The sequence below is a fragment of the Sturnira hondurensis genome, unplaced genomic scaffold (genome assembly GCF_014824575.4).
Source record: "Sturnira hondurensis isolate 20B ecotype Veracruz unplaced genomic scaffold, ASM1482457v3 Scaffold0007401, whole genome shotgun sequence".
Taxonomy (NCBI): Eukaryota; Metazoa; Chordata; class Mammalia; order Chiroptera; family Phyllostomidae; genus Sturnira; species Sturnira hondurensis.
Genome location: NW_028080032.1, coordinates 6,320,509 through 6,342,108, shown reverse-complemented (window position 1 = coordinate 6,342,108; position 21,600 = coordinate 6,320,509). Strand labels below are relative to the sequence as shown.

Below are 21,600 nucleotides of genomic sequence, written 5' to 3'. Positions count from 1 at the left end.
GGGTATGTCAGTTTGGTGTGACAACTTAACACGCCCTGAAACTGCTCCACAGACTGCTGAGTTGATGACTGCTTTTGTTCTAGGTGCTCAGGTCAGGAACCCTGTCATTGCCCTCAAACTCTTCTTTCTCACCCCTCAGATCTAGTCCACAGTAATCCCCTCAGACCCACTTCAGAAGACACTCACTTGTTACCTCCTTCTCCATCCTCGATCCCCAGGCTCCCGAGTCTGACTCACGACCCTGCACCCTGCACTAGCTGGCAGCCTGCACCAGCTGGCAGTCCTGCTGCCCTATCCTGTCCTCCCTGCCTTCAGTCCGTTCTCACACAGCAACAATCAGCATGTCTCTGTTAAAAGCTAAGTCAGCCTATGTAGCTCTTCTAACTCAAAACCCTCCAATGACTCCCACTCCCCTCCCGAAGTAAATCTACAGGCCTTTACTACACGCCACATGGCCCTACATAACCCAATTTCCACTGTCTCCCTAACCTCAAAAGTAAATGCTGTCTTCCTCCTCCCAGGGAATGCTCTTCCCCCAGCTATAACTCACTTCTTCCACCTCTTCAGTCAGGAATGACTCAGGCCTTTCCAGTCTACCCTTCCTAAAAGTTCAGTTCCCGACCCAACACTCAATACCACCCACCAATCCTACCAGATTCTACTTCAGAACACAATGTCTCATTGTCTGCCTCCCCACCTGTGTCTGAGCTCTAGGTGGGCAGGGAATCTCCATGCAGCATTTGCAGCACTGAAAACACTACCAGTCACACAGCAGCCTCTCAAATGCCTTAAATGTGTGAAAGGCCTAGGAAAAGTATAAGCTGCAAGCAGACTTCAGTTATTGGAGAGCCAACAATCTAAAACCTGTGATAAAATGACAAGGTGCAAATAGCAAAGCCAGGAAGAAAATTAAGAGAAGTCTTATAAAGCACACAAAGGACTTTTCTAAACCCCATGGTAGTAATGCACAGCTTAACCTGGAGCAGGGATGTCCCCTAGCAAAAGCACAAAAGAAAGCCCAGACATGCGGTCCTTGGAGGAGCGAAGAACTGGAAGCACAGCAGGGAGTGAAAATGAATTAATGAGGTTATCCAGCTTTGGGATTTGTGTGTTGGGAGTTTTACGGGCAAGGCCTGGAAACGGGTCATGAAAGAACCATAAAATGCTTCGATTTTTAAAAGCCTAAAAGGATTAAATAAAAATACATTTCATTAAGAAGTACAATGCACTATATAACTGCAAATTATAACTGCTGACTTTTAATTCCCTTAACCAAAATGGGAAAATTCTTTAAGCTACCCGTAGTGCCAGAAATTAGTCCTCAAATTGATCCCAGGTGTGTCTTTAGAGATACTGAGGAAGATGGCAAAAGCCAACTCAGAATCTCCGAAATCCAACAAAGTAAACGTTAGACTCCTTGAGGGCAAAAGACTGGGTTCTGCCCTGGCTGCTGTGGCTGAATGGATTGAGCACCAACCTGCAAACCGAAAGGTCACTGTTTGATTCCCAGAGTACACGCCAGGGTTTCGGGCCAGGTCCCCAGGTGGAGGCATGGGGAGGCAATGTGTGAGAGATTGTACCTCTTGCACATTGATGTTTCTCTCCCTCTCTTACTCCCTCCCTTCCCCTCTCTCTAAAAATAAATAAAATCTTTTTTTAAAAGACTGGGTTTCATCAACAGTGATTTGATCAACTGCACCCGGCCCCAAATTAGTGTACAGACTGATGCAAAGCTACAGGGGTTTACTCCCGGGCCATCTAGTTCATTCCTGCAAGGCCAAGTCCATTGGACTTCGCTACACAAACAGGACAGGGAGTGCAGCCCGACACCTGGCCAAACCCTCGTCAGTATTCCAGCCAGGTACTTTCGTGAGCATTTGTGCAACATCTTAACAGACATTAAACCTCAGCTTAATTACCCGTGTCACAGTTAGAAAACACACCTGCCACTGAACCATCTAAAATAAAAAGAAACTGTCAATATGAAGAGTTCTTGAAATATCTAGTTTTGTAAGAAAAGAAAATTTCACTCCCCCCCTCAAGCAAAGAAACCAGAAGAAAACTGCCCTAGTATTCAAAGAGAAGAACCCATCTTGTCAAAGGCAAGAGTCTATACACCAGAGAGCTCCTGCTCAGGCTGTCCAGGGAAATAGGTAGCGGGCTGGGCACACCCACTTGCCTCCTTTTAACTAGCGGACCTGCCATGAGGACTTTAAACTGTGCAAGTCCACTGCTGGCCTTTCTGGTCGATGCCCAAAAGCTATTAAATTTTGGGTGAGTGATAGAGAGACCAGTAGTGACAGGTTCACAAGGGACGCTGATAGAGTCTACCATGACCCCGTACAGAAATTCCGAGCTGAAAGGCCCTTTATAAATCTCACCAGAATCAAACTCCTTCAGGTCAGGCAGGCAAAGTCAAGGGAGAAAATGAAGGGCAAGTGTAGACAACTGGAAATCGGGAGGCCCCCTGCCTAACAGCATTCAAATGCAAAAAAAAAATAAAAATGCTCCAGACACTCCAGGTTCTAGCCTGCGGCTTTAAAGAGGAAGAAACTGGCGGAGGCAGGTCACATGGCCAACTAATGACAGCTCAAACCAGACAGTCTCCGGACTCCGGGTCCCTCTCCTCGCACGTCTCCGGCCATCTCTGCACTGGATAACCCAAATGTCAGCAGAGACAGCATCTTCACTTCCCGTCTCCCAGCACTGCCAGAATACAAGTAGCTACTGCTAACGCCACAGAACCCAGAAATGCCTTACGGGTGACTTTCTTCAACCTGCAGCTGCCCTCTTTTACCCTTTGCCCTGATAATCAAGAATTTCCCATCAGCCATGCCTAAAACCTCCTACAGGCCCAGTTCCTGTCAGCTATCCATCCAAGGGGATATATAAAGTCAACGGAAGGAGAAAATTCTGCGCCCTAAAGTAGTCACACTCGAAAATGTCAGTTTCTCTCCCCAGCGCGGTGGCAACAAGGGGAACCCGTGACAAGCCAGAGGGAAAGGGCCTGGGGTCGGAGCAGCTGCTTCTAAAATTACTTGGCTCAGCCTTTGTAGGAGAGGAGAAAGCAAAAATGAAAAAAGGCAGCACCCTCCAACCCCCGCCGTTCGCCGCCCCTCTTGATGGCCCTGAATTCCGGGGGCGGAAGGGGCGCCGGGGTGCCCTCACGCACCTCCTGCGGAGGAGCGAGGGGAAAGTGACCCCAGGAAGGGCGGGCCGAGGGCCGGGGAGGAGGAGGCGGCGGTGGCCAACCCAGTCCCCGGGGGGACCCCACTTGCCTCCCCGCGGCGCGGCCTGAGGGCCCGAGCGCGCTGCGGCTCTCGCCGCGGGCAGCGTGCAGCGCCCGGGGCCCCGGCCAGGCCCGGCGGGGACTAGAGGTCGCCAGGCATCCACCGGCCCCACGCCGACGGGCCGGAGTTGGGGCGCACAGGCCGCGCCGGGGGCCGGTGACAGCCCGCGGGGGCCGTGCCAGGCCGGCCTCGTGGACGCAGCTGGCACCTCGCGGTCCGACCGGCAAGCGCAGTCCTGCGGGCTGGGCGAGGGGCGCGGCGGCCCTGCTCTCACCTGGCTGCAGCTTGCCCGGCTCGCGTCCCGCCGCCGCACCTCCCCGACGCAGTGTCCGCCGCCGACGCCGCCGCTTCTGCCTCTGGTCCCCGCGACAGCCGCCTGCAAAATGGCGCCGCGGAGGGGCGGGCCGGGGGCGGGGAGCCGCGAAGCCGCCCGCCCCCGCGCCTGCCTGGGGCCCACCTCCCTCCCCGCCCCGGACCCCAGCCCTCCGACCTCCCCCCGAGGGGAGAGGCTGCCCCCTCAGCCCGGAACGCGCCGGCAGGCATCCCGGATCTCTCGCCCCCACCACCTCCCGCCGGGTTCTCTGAGCGCCCCCCACCACGTTTCCTTTATTTCCCTCCCCTGCATGGAAGTTGCCCCCGCCATGCGTCCCACACTATCGCACCTGCTCCTGGGGACCCACCTGGAATGCAGAGCGCTCTCCCGAAGTCTCCCCCTCCTGGCGTCCCCTTTTTACCCTGCCTCCCAATGAGCTCTGTCAGCGCTCTGTGAAGATCATCTAGCAGTTTGCGGGGCATTGGGCTAAGTGGGTTAGATATTTTAAGGCAATTTCACCTTTTCTCCAGTTAGGCCGCCAGGATTTTTAGCTTACTGAAGAAGAGGTCCTCGTTACATTACGCATACATGGTCGTAAAGACCGAGGGGTCTCAGACTCGAATGCCCTGACGATCGTGCGAGCTCTGGGGTGCAGCCCGAGATGCTGCGTTTCTAAAATACCCTAGGCGATGCTGCTGAGTGGAAAGGCTGCAGGGATATCAGGAGCCCTGGACTTTTAGCGCATCGCTGCCTCACCTAGAGCGTTTCATTAAGATGCGGATGACTGGGCCCACCCCCTGGTCTGCAGAGGCCGAGGTCTGGAACAAGGCTCCAAAATTTGCATCCCCAGGTGGTGTAGATGCTGTGGCTCTCTGGAGATCACACTTAGCGAGCCACTGTTCAACACTATCAGAATGCATAGCGCCCACCCCCCCCTCCCAAAAAACACTAATAATTAGCACTATCATAGGCACCTTCCATCTTGAAACCACTGTGTGGTTGCTATTGCAGCCCAATGATAACTGACTAGTTCTCAAGCAACTCTTCAGAAAGCTAAAGGATTGTGGACGGCGTCTGACCTCCCATGGGGGGAAGCAGATTTTATCATGGGAGTTTTCTGCCAGTTTTACAGTCTGAGGGACTCCATTACTGATATCACACACCTCAGTGTTCTTGTGTGACCTGCAACTGTGGGAATTTTATAAAATAGGTGTTAGGTCTGAGTCTTCAAGGATCAATAATATGTCACCCCATTTACGTTTCTAATGACGTGCATTAGTAAAATATGAGAGTTGGCTCACCCTCACTGATGTGGTTCAGTGGGTTGGGCATCATCCTGAGAACTGAAAGGTCGCTTTGGGGACTCCTGGTCGAGGCACATGAAGAAGGCGACCAACAGATGCTTCTCTCACATTAGATGTTTCTCTCCCTCTCTTTCTCCCTCCCATCCCCTGTGTCTAAAAATAAATAAATAAAATCTTTATTACGTATGAAAATTGGCTTGTAAAATTCAATGCACACTAGAAAGCCAGGTGTTTTGATCCCCATTGAAAATGGACGGTATCAGAGATGAAGACTCCATGACCGGCACCTAGGGGAAAATTCGCATCGCCCTGTAGGACATCTAGCATCCCCACCATCCTGCTACAGCAGTGACAGGGTTTTCCGGACTCTTTTTTTCTGCGTACTGTGTGTCCTGCCAGCCAGTGGACAGGAGTTGGGAGCTAATTGTTGCTCCTTCAGTATCTCCCTCTCTCTCCATAGGTATTAGAGACTTTCCTTAGTCTTAAAAGAAAAAATTCCATTGTCCCAGGTCCCAGCCTTTAGCCTTCATGCCTCTTTTCCTTCCTTCTACGAAAGATTACTCCCTGCTTTCTCAGACGTCAATAGTGACCTTCTAACTGTCAAATCCCATTGCCTGTTAAGGTCTGTTTCTTCTTTGATGGCTCTGTAACATTCCATTGACTTCTCTCTCCTCTTTTTTTAATTTAAAAAAATGTTTTTAAATTTATTTTTAGAGAGAGAGAGGAAGGGAGGGAGAGAAACATAGATGTGAGAGAGAACACATTGGTAGGTTGCCTCTTGTATGAGCTCTTTCAGGAGACCAAACCCGCAAGTCCGGCATGTGCTCTGACTGGGAATTAAACCCACAACTTTTCACTTTTCTGGAGGATGCACAATGAACTGAGCCACACTGGTCAGGGCAACTCTTCCCTCCTTGGAACTCTTTCCTAGTACTATCACAGGGTCTTGCTCACTGTCCTACACTTCCCCCTTTCCTCTCAGCAATGTGTGAGTTGCTCATGCCCACCTCTACAAATGTTAATTTTCCTTGTCTCCTTTCTTTCCATCTTTTCCCCTCCTCTATTCTTCTCAAACATCCTCTGAAGGTCAGCCATCTCCTCATGGTTCCCCAATCTCCCTCTCTCTGAACTTCTAGACACACATTTTCAGTTGTCCCCTAGACAAACTCCTCTGGATAGTACCCAAGAATTGTCAATATGTCATCTCCACTACTCAACTTATTATTCTCCTCCCACAGGTGTGTGTCTTATCTGGATTCTCTCGTTTTGCCGCCAGAAACTTCGAAGTCAACTTTAACTGCTTGTGCCTCAGCTCCCATTTCCAATCTGTCACCTATCACCAACCAGCGCAGGGAAGTGTGCCTGAAATTCTCTTCTCTACCCTCACTATCCCAGACTCTTCCTTGCTCTTCCTCGGACTGTTGAAAAAGCTCCTCTCTGGCCTCTTGGCCTCAAGAATTATCTCCCAAAGCCATTCTTGTTATCTTCCCAAAACATAGCACTGACCACCTCACACCCCTTCTGGAAAGCCTTCAGGTCCTCCCAGTCTACATAATAATGGGATAAAAAGAAACAGAACAAGAGTTGTTTATCAGGACTGCATTTCCCTTCACTGTTTAGTCTCCAGCTGCTTCTTCTTTTTTTTTCTGGACAAAAGATTACTTTTTATGGTGTCAGAGGATGACCCTGGCTTCAACCTTGCTTGCAAGGTTGTAAGACTGAAACGAGGTCATTTATATAAAGTGCCTATTCAGTGCTTGAATACGTAAGCGTTTGCCCTGGCTGGGTTGCCCAGTTGGTTGGAGTGCTGTCCCATACACCCAAAGGTGATGGGTTTGCTTCCCCACGCCCTTCCCCCCGTCAGGGCACATACCCAGTCACGGGTTTCATCCCCCGTCAGGATGAGAATACAAGAGGCAACCGATCAGTGGTTCTCTCTCACATCACTGGTTTTTTTCTCTCTTCATTCCTCTCTTTCTAAAACTCAGTAAACATATTCTTGGGCAAGGATTCAAAGATAAAAAGGAATACGTACATGTTCAATCAGTGTCCTTACTTTATATAATTATTTTGTCATTATCAATTCAAAAAACACATGACTTTCCAATTTGTTTTCTTCTTCTGTCATGTCCTATTCATGTTCTATTTCTGTTACAGCTGATACAAATAGAGTTTCTTCCTCCTCGCCTTAACTTCTCTAAACTAAATCAGCAGAATATATCAAGACCGTTTCTTGACCTGGATAATTTAATTGAAATTTCTGTCATTTCCAGGCTGTGTTATTTTTGAGAGGTCATTGTAGCTTGCGGCTACTCTGTCTTCACACAGGGCTTTTCTTTACAATATTTATTTCCAGTATCTCTCTGGAGTCTGGAACTGAGTTACGCAAACTTTTCTTGTAAAGGGCAAGACAGTGATTATTTTAGGCTTTGTGGGCCAAGAGGCAGAAATCAAGGACATTGTATAAGTACTTACATAATTAGAGGACACAAATTTCCACACATTTATATTGATGAAATTTATAATATTAAATAATAACTGAGTATAATATTTTGGTAGTACAGGGCCACTAATTTTTTAAACATGGAATTGGGAGGGGGATAAGATTTTGCTTAATTGGAGTTCAAAGTCAGTGTCTCATCATGAAATTGATAGCAAATGTTCACCTGTGAAAACCATTCTTAGCCTCTACCGAAACAGGCTGAGGGCCAGAGTTTGCTGGGCCTAAACCATAATAACTTCCCTCACTTAGGGTTGTCTCTTCAGGGTAATAGAGGACCAACCTAATTTTTAATAGATCCTTAATGATAGGAGAAAGCAAAAATGATTCTCATCTTAAGGTCATTCTTCTGAGAAAGGGCTGGAAGCAGAGGGAAATAGCTCTGTCCACATACCATCTCTTGGTATTAAGGGAAATGGCACTTTCTAAACAGAAGGATACAATATCAGGTCATTTGTGACCGGCTGCTTTCACTTAACCTTATGTTTTTAAGATTTAATCATGTTGTAGCATGCATCAGTATTCTTTTTTGATTGTGGTGAAAGATACATAACACAAAATTTACCATTTGAACCATTTTTAAACGTACAGTTCAGTGACAACCCCTACACCCCACCCCCGAATAACCTCAAATTTCCTATATACCCATTCCCCCCTACTTGCTTCCTGCTTCCTGGAGACCATTCATGAGAGGTGCATTCTTTCTGTACCATCCGCCTTTTCCACGCCCCTCTGGACGGGTGATGCCCCTAGGACCGTTGTCCCTTGATCTCTCTCCCTCCATTATCCTCCTTCTCACCGCACCTCTCTGAAAACTGTATCCCCCGCTCCTGCCCCAGTTCCTGCATCTGTCTTCCCTTCTCGGCTCTGCTTCCGTCTCTCTCTCTCCCTATCCCTCCCCTCTTTATCCCTTGGCCATCTGGCTTCTCTCTGTCTCCAGAGGATCTTTTCGGTAGCATCTCACTGGGACTTTCTGGAGGCATTTGGCACAGTTGATGCTGTATTTTCTTGGGAAAGGCTCTCCCCTCTTGGATTTGTGGCTGCCTTTCCCACCGGTTCTTCTACTTCCCTGACACTGTTTTTGCTGTCTCCTTCTCACGCTCCTCTTTCTCATGTCCGTTTTCAGACACAGGTGTTGGCAGCAGAGGGAAAGTGGCTATGTCCATTCTGCTCAAAGCCCTTCAGGAGCTTCGCTGTTCCTTCCGCCCAATCACCTTAACCTTTCCTCTGGGTCATTCTTACCCATCCCTTGCGTCTCCCCTTGGCCTCTCTTGGAAACCTCCCTAAACTCCTAGGCTGGTGTGAGTGTATCCTAGGTACTTTCTAGCATTTAGAATGAAATTCCAGTGGTACCTCCATACTCATTGTTAATTCCTTCCAGAACTTCTTCCAGAACTCCAGACAAGTGCTGAAACCGACGAGTACCAAGCAAACAAGAGTGAAGCATTTTCTTGTTTGCGGGGCAGCGTGGTGACTCATAGTTCTAGCAAGTGCAAGAAATCCCAAGCGAGCATGGAGTGCTGAAACATTTTTTTCTCTTCGTCAGAATGCGACAAGTACAGGGTTTGACAAGTTCTGAAGCCGATGAGTGCCGAGGTATGACTGTATATTCAAGTTATTTGTTTCTCTGCGTCTCTGTCCTTCCTCACCAGTCGCCTCACTAATTATCAGCTCTTCCAGGGCAGAGATGTTGATTGAAGAGCTCTCCACGTAGTTCCTGTCACGCAGTAAATGCTCAGTAAAAATTCAATTTCAAATTTCAGCTGTTGGACTGAACCAACACGGGCTGACCACGGATGGAGGGTAAGATGGAAAGGTAAAGAAAGACACAGAATTAACTCCCAAGTTCCTGGATAATTGGAAGCCCGGGGGGAAGCATAGATTAAAGGCAGAACACAAAAGGCCTCAAATACCAGACTAAAGAAATGGGGTTTTATTCAATAAAGGAGGCATATAAACCTAGAACTTCATGGACACACTTAATCTTCGGGGGGGGGGAAACTGCATCAGTAACTATACAAGGTAGAGAAGAGGCAAAACTATCCCAGCTACTGGAATTCAAGATGCTGTGACCATGTGGGGGGATATGACTACGGAGAGGCCCACGTGGTCTCCTGAGGAGCAGGTCATATTCTATGCTTTGATCTGGGTGCCTCTTTACTTTGTGAGATTTCATTAATATGCACACTTACAATTTGTATTCAATAAATTGGGTGCTCCCTGTTTTATTCTTTAATTCTTTTTTATTGATTGATTTGAGAGAGAGAGAGAGAGTGACATTGATTTGTTGTTCCACAAACTTATGGATTTATTGGTTGATTAGTGTATGTACCCTGACCAGGAATTGAACTTACAACCTTGGCATATCTGAACAATGCTTTAACCAACTGAGCCATCTGGCCGGGGTGGGTGCTCCTTGTTTTAAATGATATGGCTTATCTCCAGAAGTGGGATAAAACCCCTGTCTAGAGTGGACCCCGGGACAGAAGATGAGGCACAGGAAGATGAACTGGTCTAGGTAATTGTCTCCAGGAATGCGCACTTTAGGAAACAGAGATGCATATACTACAGGATGTGAAAGTTTAATTTTGAATATTCCTTTGGTCCTAGAACAAATGTATCATGCAGCCTTGGAGGAACGGCATAGGGTACCCTGCCACATCTCTGCTTTGCTGGGTGACCTTGGAGAAATCATCTAACCAGCCTGCAGGTAGTTCTCCTAATATGCAAACTCAAGATAATTCTGTCTGCCCTACCTACAACTTAGGTGAGCGTGAGGATCAAATGATATAATTACTGGGAACATGCCTTCTGCAAATGTTTTCATAGTGCTTTACAAATACAAGACATTAGTATAAAAGGCCCAATCTAGTTGTAGGATGGAGCCTGAGATTTGTTTTAAGCCCTGATATCACACACTCAGATTTCCCCTAGACTATGTTTGTACTCTATCTGCATTAAATTTCGTTTCCTTTGTTTTAGATAAGATCTCCAGTTATGTAGGGGAACTGGAACTCAGGTCTTTGGGCCCAGATTGTTGGCTGTACCACTCACTCAGCTGATGTTAGCACAGCCGTTCTTCACTGGTCACACGCTACCTACCTGGCAGACAAAGGTGTAGACGCCAATGACAAAATGATGGAGAAAAACACTCACCTCACCCGCCCCACTGAGCTTGCATACTGGTAAGTATGAGGCAACAGAAGCGAAATCATAGTATACCCAGTATCTGACCCGGCTCCGAGTGCTCGGTGGACCTCTGTTCTAAGACACAAAATGGCATCCAGCAAATAGACAAAAAATAATTGTGTTTGTGGTGTGGGGGAGGAACAAACTTTTCTCTACCCTCAAGGTTCTTCAGACTGATCTAGTAGTCCAATAGACAGGAGGCAGATTAGCAAGAGAAAATACCCATTTTAATACATACATGTGTGTGGGAGCCCTGCATACATGAGGAAGTCAGAAACTCCACCTGCAGGAGAGGTTCAGAGACAGAAAGGGAACAGGGGTGTGTAAGACATCTTGAGCTAGGGATGAGGTGAGGTGCCTGGGGGAGCTTCAAAAGGTCATTGCCGGATAATAAGGTGAGCAGGTGCTTTAGTTAATCAAGTTTGTTTGGGCTCTGGCTGGGTAGCTCAGGTGATTTAGAGCAGCATCCCGATACACCAAGGTTGCCGATTCTATCTCCCGTCAGGGCAACCAATCAATGTTTCTCTCTCACATCCATGCGTCTCTCCCTTTCTCCCTCCCTCCCTTCTCATCTCTCTAAAATCAATAAGCATGTCCTTGGGTGAGGATTAAAAAAAGGTGAAGGGATTGAGAAATACAGATTTGTAGTTACAAAATAGTCATGGGATGTACAGTGCAGGGTAGGAAATACAGTCAATGATATTGTAATAGCTATGTATGGTGCCAGGTGGGGACTGGAAATAGCAGGGGGAAACACTTTGTGAGATATATGATTGTCTAACCCCTACCCTGTACACCTAAAACTAATACAAAATAATATTAAATGTAAAGTGTAATTGAAAAAAGTCTACTCATAGAAGCTTGTTCTAGGGAAATCACTATAGGTATGTGCAAAGATTTATGGACATGGATGTCTATCACAGCATAGTTTGTAATAATAAAGTATTGGAAATCTCCTACATGTCGAGTAACAGGGAAATTATTAAATACATCTCAGTACAAGTGTTATGCTGCTATTTTATTTGATAATGTGGGAAAATATTAAGTAACAGAGAAGGTGTTCATGAAATCTAAGTCAAAAGCTGATTAAAATGTACCTAAATTAGATTAGTTTTGGCTGAAAAAAACCCCCAGAGAATACCAGATCCCATTTATGTACAAAGAATAAAGTATATAAGGAGGTAAAAAAATGTATTTTGTCTGCTAACTAGAAGTCCAGAGGTAACGATAGTTTAGGTATGATGACATCCTTCAGGTCCTAAGTTCTTTTCGTCTTTCCATCCTGTCTCGTCAACCTATCAGCCTAACGACCCTCACGGCTGCAAGATGGCTCCGTGGGTCCAGGCGTAACACGCCTTCAGGCTAAGAAGAGGAACTACTTTCTCCATGCATCTTTTTAAGAGTAAGAAACTGTTCTCCAATGTCCATCATCAGAACTTCATGTCTCAGCCTGGCTGAAGCAAAAGGGGTCCATTAGCCCACCCTGAACCAATCACAGAGTATCTGTGCTCTGAGTGGATTACAGGTAAGTCAAGCTATTGCTTCCCAAAGCCCTCAAACAGGCTAAGTGGACCTGAAGGCTGTTCCCTCCTAAGCAGCAATATCCATTCATCTAGGTGAGCAGTGTGTGAAAACATCAGGAAATAGTGGCTCAGACCAGTGGTTCTCAAAGGGTGATCCTTAAACCTTCACCATCACCTGGGAATTGATTTTTAAGACAAATCTTTGGACACCACCCCAATTTTCTAACTTAGAAACTCTAGGGATCTGGGGTTTAATGAACCCTCCAAGTGAATAGAATGCTTGAAAACCATTAACTTTGACAACTCAGGATTTACCATTGAATTGAGAATACCTGAACTTTGGCACGAGACTGGGGGAGGCTGATGGGCTGTCATGGTTGATATTGGGATTAGTTTTCTAGAATATCTTCCTGGTCTGAGAAGACTGGAAGTTAAAACCGCATTTCTACCCATCAAAATGCTCATGTGAGCTTATGAATGAAACCTGAGTCACGGAGGGGAGAGGCTGAGACTCTGGGAACACCAACTTGCTTGTATAACCATGGCACAGGGGTTGGCGTTCTAGGGGTGGCAGCGGTGGCAGCAGCTTCCCGTCTTGCAACATTCTGGTTGTGGGCGGGGTCAATAGGGCCCTTTGGCATTACAGTTTTCAGTGTGGTGTTGGGGGTGATTCTGTGACTTCTTTTTATTGTGGTTTAAGAAACACCCACATAACATTGCATTTATGACGTTAACCCCATTTATTAAAGATTTCACTACTTGCTTTTAGATAGAGGAAAAGGAAGAGAGAAAGAGAGGAAGAGAAACATCGATGTGAGAAAGAAACATCAACTGATTGTGGGATGATGCCCAACCAACAAAGTCATACCTGTCAGGGCAACCTCAACTTTTAAGTGTACAATTTGTAGTGTTAAGTATATTCACATTGTTGTGCAACAAATCTCTAGAACTTTTTCATGTTGCAAAACTGCAACTCTACCCATTAAACGCTAATTTATAGCCCACACGAAGGGCACACCTCAAGTACCCAGCTTGGGTGATTGGGAAGGCTGTGCTACTGGACCCTACAGGGCACCTACTGCATCAGGCCACACTACCAGGACACGGAGTCAAAGCAGCTCTACTTAATACATAGAAACAAACACAGGGAGGCTGCCAAAATGAGGAGACAAAGAAACATGGCCCAGATGAAAGAACAGATCAGAAGTCCAGAAAAAGAGCCAGAGGAAATGAGGATAAGCAGTCTATCTCATGCAGAGTTCAAGCGGTTATAAGGATGCTCAAGGAACTTAGTGAGGACCTTAACAGCATAAAAAAGATCCAGTCAGAAACAAAGGATACACTAATTGAAATAAAGAACAATTTACAGGAAAACAACAGGAAAGTGGATGAAGCTGAGAATCAAATTAATGATTTGGAAAATAAGGAAGCAAAAAACAATCAATCAGAACAAACAAAAGAAAAAGAGAATCCAAAAAAAAAAAAAACAACTGAGGATAGTGTAAGCAGTCTGAGGGACAACTTTAAACAATTCCACATTCATTTCATCAGGGTGCTAGAAGGAGAAGGAAAAGAGCAAGAAATTGGAAATCACCCTGGCTGGTGTGGCTCAGTGGTTGAGTGCTGGCCTAAAAATTAAGGTGTTGCTGGTTCAATTCCCAGTTAGGGCACATGCCTGGGTTTTGGGCTAGATCCCCAGTGGGGGGCATACAAGAGGCAACCACACATTGGTATTTTGCTTCCTCTCTTTCTCCTTCCTCCCCCTCTCTAAAAGATAAATGAATAAAATCTTTTGAAAAAAAGAAATTGGAAATCTATTTGAAAAAATAATGAAAGAAAACTTCCCTAATTTAGTGAAGGAAATAGACATGCAAATCCAGGAAGCATAGAGAGTCCCAAACAAGATGAATGCAAAGAGGCTAACCCCAAGACACATCATAATTAAAATGCCAAAGATTAAAGATAAAGAGATGGGGGGAGAGAGTGGGTTACAGGTGAGGGGATTAAGAAATACAAATAGGTAGTTACAGAATAGCCATGGAGATGTAAAGTATAGTATAGGAAAGGAAAGAGCCAAAGAACGTGCACAAATGACCATGGATGTGAACAAGGGTGATGGGATTGCCTGAGGGAGTGTGGGCGGGGGGAGGGGGTGCTGGGTGGAGGGAGGCAAAAGGGGAAAAATCAAGATAACTGTAATAGCATAATCAATAAAATATCATTAAAAATACCAAGGCTACATAAAAAAATAAAGTTGCAATAAATGTAAAAAAAAACCACAAATTCTTTCTCCTCCCAATCCTTGGCCACTAATTTTGTATCTTATGTGTCTATGATTTCTACTACTTGAGAGACTTCGTATTAATGGAATCATACAGTAGCCCATTTGTAGCTGCCTTATTTCACTGAGCACAGTGTCCTCACGGTTCATCAATGTTGTAGCATGTGACAAGATTCCTTTCATTTAAAGGCTGCATAGTATTTCATTTCAGGGGAAAAAGTACAGAGAATAAGTAGCACAAATGGTAGATAGAAAACAGACAGGAGGAGGTTAAGAATAGTATAGGAAATGTAGAAGCCAAAGAACTTCAGACCATAAGACCCACCTAGATTTTAAAGGAAAAAAATAGGAAAAAAAATTTTTGAAGCAAAAAATGTAGTAAAATATTTAATAACATAAAAAACATAATATTTCACCAATGTAAACAGGACTCAACAGCAGCATTAACAACCATTATTCCTCCCAAATTTGGGTGGGGGGAAAGTGTGTCTTATATTCCAAAAAATACAGTATATGTAAGACCCTTGGACATGAACTGAAGTGGGGGAATAAGGGTGGGAGGGGGTGTGCAGAGCAGAGGGGAATAAAGGGGGGACCATTGTAATAGCATAATAATAAAATGTATTTTAAAATATTTCATTTCATGTATATGCCACATTTTTTATCTATCAATCTACAAACATTGAATTTTCTTCTGCTTCTTGGCTGTTGTGAATAATGGGTGTGCAAATATCTCTTCAAGATCCTGCTTTGAATTCTTTTGCATGTATACCCAGAATTGAGATTGCAAGATCATATGATAATTCTATACTATTTTCCATAATGGCTGCCCATCCTGACTTTTTTTTTAAAGGATCAAGTAGTAAACAATTTCAGCTTTGTGGGATGTATGGTCTCTGTCACAACTATTTAGTGTGGCATTATAGTGTGAAAACGGCTGCAAGCAACATGTAACTAAATGGGCGTGGCTGTGTTCCCATAAAACTTTAGGTAAAAATTGGTAGCAAGCCTGCTGGCAATAATTTACTGATCTGTACCATAGATGGTGTTTCTTCAGCTATGCCAATGATTCTGCGATTATACAGCTTTCTTCTAGATTAGATTATGTTGTCTGTCACTAAGAATGCTGAATAATAACACCTGAATTAATTGGTGTTCTGTTAACAAGAAAGAAAGAGGAAATGACGGTTGGGTGGCAAACCAGTGTTATTTCCTTCACAAGATAGTGTGTACAGGAAAAGAGAAATAGTAGATGAGAGAGAAGATTGGAAGGGGATTGTCTTAGCCAGCCTCCAAAATGGCCCCCAATGATCCTTCCTGACCATTATTCATGCTCTAAATGGTTAACTGGTGGGTCTATGGTTTACACTGTACCAACAGTTCTTCTCCGTAATGAATGGGGCTGACCCATGTAATCAAAGAATATTGCAGAATTGACAGTGTGTGAACTCCAAGATTCGGTTATAAAAAATATTGCATCTTGCATCTTGTTCTCTCTTGAATCACTTGCTTTGGGAGAAGCTAGCAGCCATGTCTTGAGGATGCTCAAGCAGCCCTATCAAGAGGGTCATGTGTCAAGAACCTGAGAACTTTTGCCAACAGATGATGTGACTACATCACCTTGGAAAAGGATACTTCAGTCCCTTTCTGCTGACTGCAGGCTCCTGAGACCCTGAGGCTGAACCACGCAGTTAAGCTCTTCCGCAGTTAAGCTCAAGCTATTCTTGACCTACCCAAACTGAGTGAGTTAATACATGTTTATTGTTGTTTTACGTCTCTATTTTTTTAGATCACTTGTTGTACAGTAATATGTAACTAACAGGAATACAGTAAAATATCAATATCAATAGTAATTGTCTGGAAATGGTAAGATTACAAGTGACTCTTAGTATCTTTGTTGCTTTTGAAGTTTTGACATTGTGGCAAAGAACATAGGCTTAAATCTTCACATTATCTTTCTCTCTTTGGTCTCTTCTTCCCACCTGCCTTCCCACAGCACTCAGGTTAGTTCCACGCACCAGACTATGAGTTTTTGGCTGGTCTACACTGTGATGTCTCACTTGGTGTCAAATTTGCTCTTCTCCAAGCAATCCACAAGACTAATACATGCATAGTTCATTCCCAAGCACCACAATACTAAAGAAAAAGGTCAGACCAAACTCCTGAGAGCCTGGTGTATTATTCTCCAGGATCCAATGTCTTTGAACAGATTTCCCAGAAGCAGACCTCAGATAAGAAGGAAATGGAGAAACTAGTGAGAAAGGAGCAGGACCTAAGAGAAGGGTGACTTTAGGCCTCAGCCTGATCCCATAGGGAAGTTCTGGAGCATAAATTGTATCTCTAAGTTGGTTCCTACTCAAAGCACAGGAGCAAGGTGCTCATACTTCAGCACTTGTCAGTCAAGAAATAAGCTCCAACTGGTGTGGCTCAGTTGGTTGGGCATCCTTCTGCAAAGCAAAAGGTCATCAGTTCAATTCCTGGTCAGGGCACATGCCTGGTCAGGGCACATGCCTGGGTTGTGGGTTTGGTTCCCCATTGGGATGCATGCAAGATCAATGTTTCTCTCTCATGTCAATGTTTCTCTCCCTTTCTTTCTCCCTCCTTTCCCTCTCTCTAAAAATAAATAGCTAAAATCTTTTTTTTAAAAAAGAGTTTAAGAGAAAAAAAAAAAGCTCCTGTCTCCTCTGTGCTTTTAGGCAGAGCAGTCCCAGTGGCCCAAAGAGACATACGTAGGACAGTCCTCTAAAGAGAATGCAGATGTATGTCACTGGAAGCAAAAGCACAGAAAAGCCAGGTGAGTGATGTACAGAAATTATTAATGGTAATGAAAGAAGCTTGAAGTCCTTCAGGTGAAATAAAGTCACATAAAAACAAAACAAAATTACATATATTTTCAGCCCTGGTTGGTGAAGCTCAGTGGATTGAGCCCTGGCCTGCGAACCAAAGGGTCACAGGTTTGATTTCCTCTCGGGGCACATGCCTGGGTTGCAGGCCAGGTCCCCAGTAGGGAGCGCATGAAAGGCAACCACACATTAATGTTTCTCTCCCTCTCTTTCTCTCTCCCTTCCCCCTCTCTAGAAATAAATAAATGAAATATTTCAATATATTTTTTCAGGTTTTGGGGTTTTTTGCCTTATTGTTTTTTCCAAGAAAACTACCAAATTGATTTTTTTAAATGGTCAGTGGGTTCCTGGGCATCTGGGGTTGGGTAGTGGTGCTGATTGTGTCCATAATATCCCGCATAGGCATTCAAGATATTCTTACGAAGCTCACTGCCACTAAGTGTAGAGGATAGGGAGGTGGGAAATGAGATGCTTGGAAAGAAGATGGCTTAGAAGGTAATGAAAAAGTCTGGAAGAGAGTGATACATTTATGCTGTGGCAGTGGGGACAGACATGAACATCAACATAACCTTCCACCAGCCCACCAGACTGGAAAAAACCAGCTATGTGAGCTCAGAAGAGGTGGAATATCCATGGCAGTTCCTTTTTACTATTTAATGTTTTCAACCACAAAAATCTGCCTCTCTGGGCATCAGATACTTCACCTGTGAAATGGGTCAAGTATAAGAGTAGTGAAAAATACTAGTAGCAGAACCATTTATTGGGCACTTCACTGTGATGAAGGTACTGACTGTTCCCAAAACTTTACAACTGTTACTCTTAACCCTCAAGCCTATGACATAGACACCACGACTGTCCCTGTGTGACAGATGAAGACACCGAAGCTCAGAAAGGGTAACTTGCCTGAAGTTCCATAGCTAGTAACTGTCTCAAGATGGTTGGAAAGGTTAAATGTCTACACCCTTGGACCGTATCTTTTCAGTGTGCTCCTACAGACCCCCCGCCTGCCAGTGTGGTTTGTGCCTGAGGACCTGGCAGATGGGGAAGAAGGTTGGAAGCACTAGCCACAGGCCCTGCAGGGGTAATTACGGCCACCCAGGAGCTGGCCCCACCCAAGGCTCTCCAGAGGGGCTATCTTAACATCCCAACTCCCCACCCATCCTTCTCCTTCTAGTGAGATAACTCAGGAGTGTGAGTTCTTTGCTGCTTCCCAGAGCTTCTCAGCGGGATTTGGCTCCAGGTGCCCACAGTAATAATTGTCGGGATGAATCACCCTCTCCTGACTGTCTTCCTTTCCCTCTCTTACTTCCTCAGTCCCTCCTTACTGCTTCCCAAGCTCACTTCTCAAACAAACTACTTGCACCCAAATCTTTATCTCAGAATTAAGCACAATTTAAAAAATTGGTTTTCAATGTCCAGATCTGGTAAAGCAGGAGGCGCCACCATGGGAGTCCACATCCACCACCCCAGAGACCAAAAGGTTTGGTGTGAGGAGCACAAGAGCCATGTCAAACTGCACAGGTCGAACTGCACAGTTTTCTAGCCAGCCGAGACAACTCCCCCTTCAAACAAGTGAGGCTGAAGAGTTGTTTGTGAGTTGTACCAACTGGCTGCCTCTGACCCTTTTCCAGATGATCCAGAAGATAAAGCTTCCTGGCCAAAACACAAAACCACTGTGTTTGTGAGGACTATAATCGATGACATGCACAGGTAGAAGGTGCCCAAACTGTCCCTGGCACAGTCCTGCTTTCTGGTCCTTGAAAGAGCTGAGAGGTCTATAGGCTTCTGTAAGGCCCAAGGAACCCCTCACAACCACAGCAAACCCTACCTGCACTCCAAGGGTTGGAAGTTCAAGGCCACCAGAGGCTGACGGGGCAGAGCGGCTACGAAAACTAACCCCAGATCCTACTTTGTTATTAAAAAGATTTTGGATGCTGGAAAAAAACTGTTGTCAAGATTAAAAAGTTAGATTTCAGCCCTGGCTGGTGTAGCTCAGTGGACTGAGCACGGGCCTGCGAACCACACGATCACGGTTCGATTCCCAGTCAGGCCACATGCCTGGGTTGCAGGCCAGTTCCCAGCAGGGGACACACAAGAGGCAACCATACATTGATATTTCTCTCCCTCTCTCCTTCCCTTCCCCTCTAAACATAAATAAATAACATTTAAAAAATAAAAATAAAATAAAATAAATAAACAAAAAGTTAGATTTCACATTAGAATCCGGATTTGATGTTTCTCTTGAAAAATCAGAAGTCCTGGCAATGCCTCTGTCCTGGCATGACCAGAATCTTCAGGGCTAGAGCTGAGAGTCTCACCCCCACAGGGGTCAGGGGTCGGGGTCATTTTGCCATTTGCCAATCCCACACAGTAGACCCATCATTCATTTATTAACTTACGTCCTCCCTGATCCTAGCAGGCGACTGAATTTGAAACTCTTGATTTGGGCCCACGTTGAAGTATTCCCAAATTGCCTAATGCTAAAATGCTAATTCTGCCCTGACTGGTATGGCTCAATGGTTTGGATATCATCCCACAAACCCAAAGGTCCCACAAACCCAAAGGTCATCAATTCAATTCCCAGTCAGGATACATGCCTGGGTTGCAGGCCAGGTTCCTGGTTGGTGGTGTGCTAAAGGCAACAAGTTGATTTGCAAAACAATCGATGTTTCTCTCGCTCAGATGTTTCTCTTCCTTTCTCCCTCCCTCCCCCTCTCTCTAAAAGTAAATAAATGAAATCTTTTAAAAAAATACTCATTCTGGTTCAGTAGCTCTGAGTGCAGTTCCAGAGTCTGCCTTTCTTACGAACTTCCACGTGATGCTGATGTCCTTGAACTACAGACCATTCTTTGATGAGCAAAGTTCTAGTCTCTCCCCTCCCCAATTCATTTTGCACATCATTGTGCCTTTATTTTTCTAGTAAGACTCCTGTTTAAAAAATGCCATTGTTTGCTGAATACCCATGGCAGTTCCTTTTTGTTATTTGATCTTCTCAACTACAGAATCTTTCAGTTTCCCAAACACAATTCTATTGCTGGGATCACGCTTGCCCAGCATACAAGCGAGATAGAACAGGGGTGCTACGCAGGTTGAAGAAGGCTCTTTGGGAGATAGGACCCTTAAGTTTCCCTCCACCCAACTGATCCCCAGGTCTCATGGCCAAGCCAAAGGAATTTAAAACTCCACAGAACTCAACTGAAAATCAGAGGCCACATTCTGGTATTCCAAAACTTCAGGGATTAAGTAATAAGCCAGAGGCCACAGCACTGCCAAGTCCTGGATTTCCCAAACCCCCTATGTATTCTGGTTCAAGGCCACATCACACCCTTTCCTCCCAACACCCAAGCCAAAGCCTCCACTGAACTGCAGGTTTTCCATGCCCTGGTCATACTTGAGCCTCAGGTCCTCTGGGGACATTGTTCCTACTGCCTCTCCTTGTCCTTACCTCTCCTTTACCCCCATGCAATCTTTTAAAACAGGGATTAAAAGTAGCAAGAATCACTTCTCAGCCTTTTGGCTAAGATCAAGTATAGTATTAGTTCTTATCAGTATAATATCTGGTACATCCTCTATATGAAGACAACATGTTAAATGGATGTTTGGAGCAGGGAGATGGCATAGGAGCTTGAGCTTGCTGTGTCCACTCTGCACAGCGACCCAGTAAGCAGCACTTCTGGGAAGGACGTTCAAAAAAAAAAAAGAGCAAAAAAACGTTTATATCTCTTCCTTCCCCCATCCCATCATTCTCTCCAAAACGGTGCATTTGCCCAAGAGTTGAAGATCATGTACCTGCAGGATATAATTCGACCTCCTTGACCTGGCCACCATGTCTCTATCGCATGGCCTCAGCCTCAGTGCCAGGTGAGCATCCTGCCTTATCGCTGAGCCCAGCCACGAAAACCTCTGCTGCCCACCTAGTGTTACCTTTGCCTGACATCGCCCTTGGTGCTCCTGTCTGGCCTAAGGACCTTTGTTCACTTGTTCAGAACATCTGTGCTATTAAATGAGCTTGTTAAAAGTTACAATGAAAAGTCTTGAAGACTTCCAGCCAAGATGGAGGTTTAGGTAGACACACTGTGCCTCCTTGCACAACCAAACAAAGAACAATGAATTTAAAAACAAGAACAGACAGAACTCCCAGAAAATCAGACTGTGTGGAAGTCTGACAACCAAGAATTTAAAGAAGAAACATTCATCCAGACCGTGCAACAACACAGTGATGTGGGCTGCCACACCCTGGTGAATACACAAGGCTCTGCCCCTTACAACAGGTGACAGGTGCACCGAGACAAAGAAATATGATCCAAATGAAACACCACAAAAACAACTAAGTGGCAAAAAGATAGCCAACCTATTA

The 21,600-nt window shown here is 45.3% G+C and overlaps 1 protein-coding gene, 1 non-coding gene and 1 pseudogene across 3 annotated transcripts in view; 2 read left to right on the top strand and 1 right to left on the bottom strand.

Moving 5' to 3' along the window:
- SLC23A2 (solute carrier family 23 member 2) overlaps positions 1-3,666 on the bottom strand; it is a 118,942-nt gene extending 115,276 nt beyond the window's left edge. For both annotated transcript variants that reach the window (XM_037051698.1, XM_037051697.1), the window contains exon 1: positions 3,565-3,666. The gene's annotated coding sequence lies outside the window, so the exon portion shown is untranslated. The remainder of the gene's footprint in view (positions 1-3,564) is intronic.
- A 15,019-nt stretch (positions 3,667-18,685) lies between these two features.
- LOC118990940 (60S ribosomal protein L18-like) lies at positions 18,686-19,171 on the top strand (annotated as a pseudogene).
- A 1,569-nt stretch (positions 19,172-20,740) lies between these two features.
- LOC118990954 (U2 spliceosomal RNA) lies at positions 20,741-20,936 on the top strand. Its single transcript, XR_005067320.1, has one exon. It is a non-coding gene; the product is annotated as a U2 spliceosomal RNA (small nuclear RNA).
- Positions 20,937-21,600: the final 664 nt, after the last annotated feature.